This window comes from Sinocyclocheilus rhinocerous, unplaced genomic scaffold, assembly GCF_001515625.1.
Source record: "Sinocyclocheilus rhinocerous isolate Xijiao unplaced genomic scaffold, SAMN03320098_v1.1 scaffold585, whole genome shotgun sequence".
Taxonomy (NCBI): domain Eukaryota; kingdom Metazoa; phylum Chordata; class Actinopteri; order Cypriniformes; family Cyprinidae; genus Sinocyclocheilus; species Sinocyclocheilus rhinocerous.
Window position 1 is genome coordinate 1,561,344 of NW_015630024.1, and position 6,166 is coordinate 1,567,509.

Sequence of the window (6,166 nt, forward strand, 5' to 3'; positions counted from 1 at the left end):
TTCATGAGTCCCTTGTTGGTCCTGAGCAGTTCAACTGCCTGCTGTTCTACTGAAAAATCCTCCAGCTCCTGCACATTCTTTGGTTTTCCAGCATCTTCTGCATATTTGAACCCTTTCCAACATTGACTGTATGATTTTGAGATCCATATTTTCACACTGAGGACAATTGAGGGACTCATGCATAACTACTACAAAAGGTGAAAACATGTACTGATGCTCAAGAAGGCCACAAAATGCATTAAGAGACGGGAGACTTATTAAGAGACTTTTTAAACTGGATGATCAGGGTAAATTGTACTTATTTTGTCTTCTGGGAAACATGTAAGTATTTATGTAGCTTCTGAAGTTCAGTACTAAATTAAAAAATATGAACGTTAAACAAAATTAGAAGAATTTACACATCATCATCCTGTTCAAAAGTTTACATCCCCTCTTAAAGCATTGTGTGGCCTTCTTAAGCATCAGTAAATGTTTTCACCTTTTGTAATAGTTGTGGACGAGTCCCTCAATTGTCCTCAGTGTGAAAATATGGATCTCAAAATCATACAGCCCTCTTATTTTGTTTCAATTAACATTTTGCACACTCTGAAACTTATGAGCACAACTGTATTTGTATGTGTGTGTGTGTGTGTATGTATATATATATATATATATATATACAAATACTAATTATTCAGTATAATTTTAGATATAATTTACACATAAATATAAAGACTTCATATTTCATAGTTAAAAGTGGTGCTCACTTCCTCAGACTTACAAGTAAGAAACGTTTCTTATCCTAGGGTTAAATGTAGCCTTAACTGAGATTAACTAATAAGTAACCTGTAGTAAAGCATAGTGTGCAAATTGTCATGTGCATGGGGTTGATGAGTGAGTCAGCTGACATTCTCTAAACAACTGGCTGTAATGATGGATTACTTCTAAAGGTACTTCTCAAGCTCATCCTTACAATCTCATGAATGCAAAGCTCCAGCCTTCCATCCTGAACCACATAAATGCTGTCATCATCATCCCCGGGCTTGAACAGCCCTTCTCCCTCCTGCAGCTCCACAAACACCATGTGCCGACACAGCTCCAAAAACAAAGGCTTCTCAAAATGACCAAGTACCCTGAAACGGATCAACATTCGACTTTAGATGAACACCAGACATTCCATTAGGCTGAAAAAGTACCATGTGATCAGCATGCAGTTCAGCTGCGATCATGTGACCCACAGGGTCAGAGTTGTTCACCTGACGTTCTTGAGCATGTAGAGCACCTCTGAGGGCAGGTTTGAGTTCTGCACGTCAAATTCAGTGAGATCCGCCTCCAGGAGAGAGGGAGGGGGTTCTTTGGGCTGCAAAGCGGGCGGCTCCTTCCTGATCCGCAAGATCCTGCATGACATCAAAGCAGGAGTCAAACAAGAAGCACTGATCAGACAGCTCCTGACTTAAACTGTGTGGGCGATAAAACGAGATGCCATATGTTCTCTGTACAAATTACAGAGAATCTAAACATACCTGCGTGCTATACTAAGAACTTTAGGCCTCTTCCGAGAGCGCTGCTTAGACACCAAAGAGGAGGATGGTGTCGAGGACAAGGTCTGGACCTGAAAGACAGAAATAGAAAATCAAGTGGAGGATGGAGAGCAAATAAAAATATCAGGTTATTTAGTCATACAGGTGCCACACATACAGGACAGCCATATGCCACTTAGCACACTCTATGCTGCCCTCCAGTGGAGGAAGACTGAAGTTTTAGCTGATGTCAGGTTTAATTACACCTATAAATGAGTACTGAAGCAAGTCTCTACAGAGTCAGAGTCTGAACACTCACAAATAGACTGCTGTGAATGTGATTATTAATCACCAGCTAAAACAGGGTGCAAATCACAGGTAAGCAAATGGATTTCAGTGAGACGTGACCCACCTTTCTCATGATTTTCCTGCCGTAAAAGAGCACTTTATCTCTTTTTCTGAAGCGATAGCGAGGAACACCAGCCTGTTGATCTTAAAACACACACAAGCAAATAAATAATAGTAGTACACTAGACATACACATTCAAAAGTTTGGTGGTCAGTGAGATTTTTGTAAAGAATTTAACACTATTATTTAGCACAACTATTTTCAACATTGATAATAATATAATCTAGAAATAAACAGTATTTTAGCATTTAAATCAGCATATTGATTTCTGAAAGATCATGTGACACAAAAGACTGGAGTAATGGCTGGTGAAAATTCAACTTTACCATCACAGGAATAAATTCTATTTTACAATATATTAAAATGGAACGTTTTTTTAACAAAAAAATTATAATATTCCACAATATTACAGTTTTACTCTATTTTTGATTAAATAAAATTCAGACTTGGTGAGCATCTTTCAAAAAAAAAAAAAAGAAAAAAAATTTACTGACTCCAACATTTATAAAGGTATGACCATACCTGAGCAGCAATGTAAAAACAACATGATGCTCAAACAAGTATGCAGTTCTTTGGACTTAAACTCTAATAACAGTGTGAAAGAATCGGTTTTGGGCACAGAAATGACACATACTTGCCAGTTTATATTTGCGGTAGAGGAAAAGCACAGAGATTCCTATCAGACACATAGCCACCACGGCACCGATCAATACACCCGTGAGCTTGAACAGACAAGTCACAGAAATGTAAGATAAGGGAATTTATGTGATATTACAGGAAAACTGATAAATATCATCCTCTACTGCTGAACTTTTGATTTCACTCTTATCAAAATATCTTTTCAGTAACAGAGCAAATAATATTGGCAAAAATGCTGCAAGTAATAATCATCTCATTAAAATGGGTGTATCGTTAAACATGATCTAAATGTCTGTAACTTGTTGCATAATCTGTACAGCTGATCTGATCCAGCCCGATTCAGTCCCCTTGCACTGGAAACTAATGTGGGAAAAGACAGCTTTCCAGAGTAAAGGCCTGTTGTTCACACCGAGAACGATAACAATATGGTTTTAAAAACTGTTCTAAATTTAAAAGGACAACTGATCTTTCAACTGATTAAAGATAAAAACATTGACAGCCAATCAGAATCCACCTGACTTTAAAGCACTTGAGCATTTAAAGCGGCAGATAACAAAACTGCAGCATTTGCTTATAATAAGCAGAACATGATGACCATGCGCTGGTGTGGACGCTAATATAGTTATTGTTCTTGGTGTGAACAGGTCACCCAAAAATGAAAATTCTGTCATTAATTACTCACCCTCATGTCGTTCCAAACCCCTAAGACCTTCGTTCATCTTCAGAACACAAATTAAGATATTTTTGATTTAGTCCGAGAGCTTTCTGATCCTCCATAGACAGCAAGGGTACTACCACGGTCAAGGCACAGAAAGGTAGTAAGGACATCGTTAAAGTAGTCCATGTGACATCAGTGGTTCAACCGTAATTTTATGAAGCTGTTGAAGCTGGTGTGCAAAGAAAACAAAAATAACGACTTTATTCAACCATTTCTTCTCTTCTGGGTAGGGCTGCCCCCAAATAGTCGACGAGAAGAGACTTGGTTGACCGAAATTTTATTAGTTGCAGAAAAAAAAAAAACCCACACGAAGTGCATGGCGAAGTCACGCAGTCCGTGATGGACAGATCGTTAACTGCTGGTCTATGTGGTAATACATCGGGCAGGACATCCAAACGCTCACCTATTATTCATCGACCTCAAATATGGCTTTTCATAACAAAAATAACGACTTTATTCAACCATTTCTTCTCTTCTGGGTAGGGCTGCCCCCAAATAGTCGACGAGAAGAGACTTGGTTGACCGAAATTTTATTAGTTGCAGAAAAAAAAAAATCCACACGAAGTGCATGGCGAAGTCACGCAGTCCGTGATGGACAGATCGTTAACTGCTGGTCTATGTGGTAATACATCGGGCAGGACATCCAAACGCTCACCTATTATTCATCGACCTCAAATATGGCTTTTCATCTGAAAGATGTACTGTATGTAGTAGCAACTTTACATGGCCGCTCAATATAATGTTAACTTAGAAAAATGTGCACTATTGAAGAGTCTGTGTGGAGTGTGGATGCTGAACAGTAGTGCTCACTGCAGGACAGAGTGAGGCGCCGATGCGGTCACTTGCTCTTAAAATACTCAATTTTTGGTCATACAGAATAAAGTAATACATTTTTCGAATCTATAAAGACTCTACGTTTATTTGTGTGCACTCACAATAACAATAAAACGTTGCGCTTATGTAAAATAATGAAAGCAAACAGGATGCGCTTTCTGCTGTCTCGGTCTCTATGAACCTGAGCACATCACTTTGAAACTCCGTGTATATTTGCCTTCTCAGACATTAAAAATATATCTATAGTGAGTGAAATGTCTACTTCTAAATGAAACAATTCAAACAGAATACAAATATTCTCAGATTATGTAATCCTTATGAAACATGCATAAACGCGCCTCACTACTGCGGAGATGACGAGTCAGTGTCGCCGACTTCATCTCTTAAATCGAAAAAAAAGAAAGTAATTATTTAAACGTTAATGCAGTCTACTTGTTTTTCCCTGACACATTCATAATTATTATATCTGCCAGTGCGCTGTGGCAAGCTTGAGCGCTTATTAGGATATGTAGGCAATTAAAGGCTCATTATTATGATCTATATGGTTTATTAATAAACGTGCGACTATAGTCGACTAATGCCTAAACGACTACTAGTCGACCAGAAAAAATCTTTAGTAGAGGGCAGCCCTACTTCCGGGTCAGTAAGTCGCCATTCACAAGAGTACCACAACGCATGCCATATCAGTTCCATTGCTGTCTATGGAGGGTCAGAAAGCTCACAGATTTCATCAAAAATATCTTAATTTGTGTTTTGAAGATGAATGAAGGTCTTATGGGTTTGGAACGACATGAGGGTGAGACAGAATTCTCATTTTTGGGTGAACTATCCCTTTACTTCAGAGAACATATTGGTGAGTTTCTGTACCATGGTGGTCTGCATCCTCTCCTCCACAAACCGCTGCAGGCGGGAACGAATTTCACTCCCAATAGCCTGAGGAAATACACACCAATATACAAACAAACAGTCACTCACAAGTATGTCTATGTTTTGGTTTGAAAATAAAAAAACTCTCTGGGTAAAACACCCTTTTATATTTGTATTTATAATTTATTTATATTTGTTCCACAGAACAATACAATTTGATTAAAAAAAAACAGCTCATGTGGGGTTTCTTTGAAATCTTTTTTTATTTTTTTAATTCAGACTTAGAAGTTGAGCTCAAACGAGACTCAAAGAGGACGGTGCTTGCTCAGCTACTTCCTGTCTTGCACAAAAACACAAAAGCACTATCCCTTGCAAAAAAGAGGGGGGGGATCTATCTGCTCAACCATTAATCCAACATTCCTCGCCAAAACTGAAAACACTGTGATTACTTACTCATCCTCATGTCAAACCTGTTTGTGGTCATTTTTCGTACACTATTGTACATTTTTAATAAACAGTGAGTGGACAAACAATCAACAAAGTATGTGAACTAATAATGATTGACTCAAATGCATAACAAACCAGCTGCAACAAAAAATGACGTAAATTTGAGACAGTGAGATGCATGATACTTACAGGATACATGCACTGATCTTCATTCTTATTCTCACTCTCTGCCATTTCTAAAAACACAAAATCACTCAGTTTAAGGAGAATGCATTTAGTTGCATTTAAAACATGATTTTTTTTTAAATGACAGATTGAGAGCAAGAAAAGAGTCAAAAAGTCTGAACTTTTATGAGTAAAGTGTTGACAGACGAACTTCTGTTTTAGTTGCGCTTAATCCTATGGAAAAGCAAGCATGCCAGTTAAATATGAAGCTGTGTTTACATTTACATTTAGTCATTTATAGGGATGTAACGATTCACTCAACTCACGATTCGATTCGATTCACGATTTTGATTTCACGATTCGATTCACAATTATTATTATTATTTTTTACAAAATGAGATTTAAGACAAATTATAAATTAAATGTGTCCTTTTATTATTGCTTGGACAAAATGCTGCACATTTCTTTGTGAAATTGAAATATAACACTATAATACTCTCTGCCAGCAGGTGGCGCTTACAGCGTTTCATTGGTTTCTGCTGTAAACAAAGCAGCGCTGCACTTATGAACTTTAATATGCATTATACA

The 6,166-nt window shown here is 37.6% G+C and overlaps 1 pseudogene; it reads right to left on the reverse strand.

The window, feature by feature from the left end:
• The window catches only part of LOC107739699 (patatin-like phospholipase domain-containing protein 7), a 32,883-nt pseudogene that overhangs the window by 25,701 nt on the left and 1,016 nt on the right, over window positions 1-6,166 (reverse strand).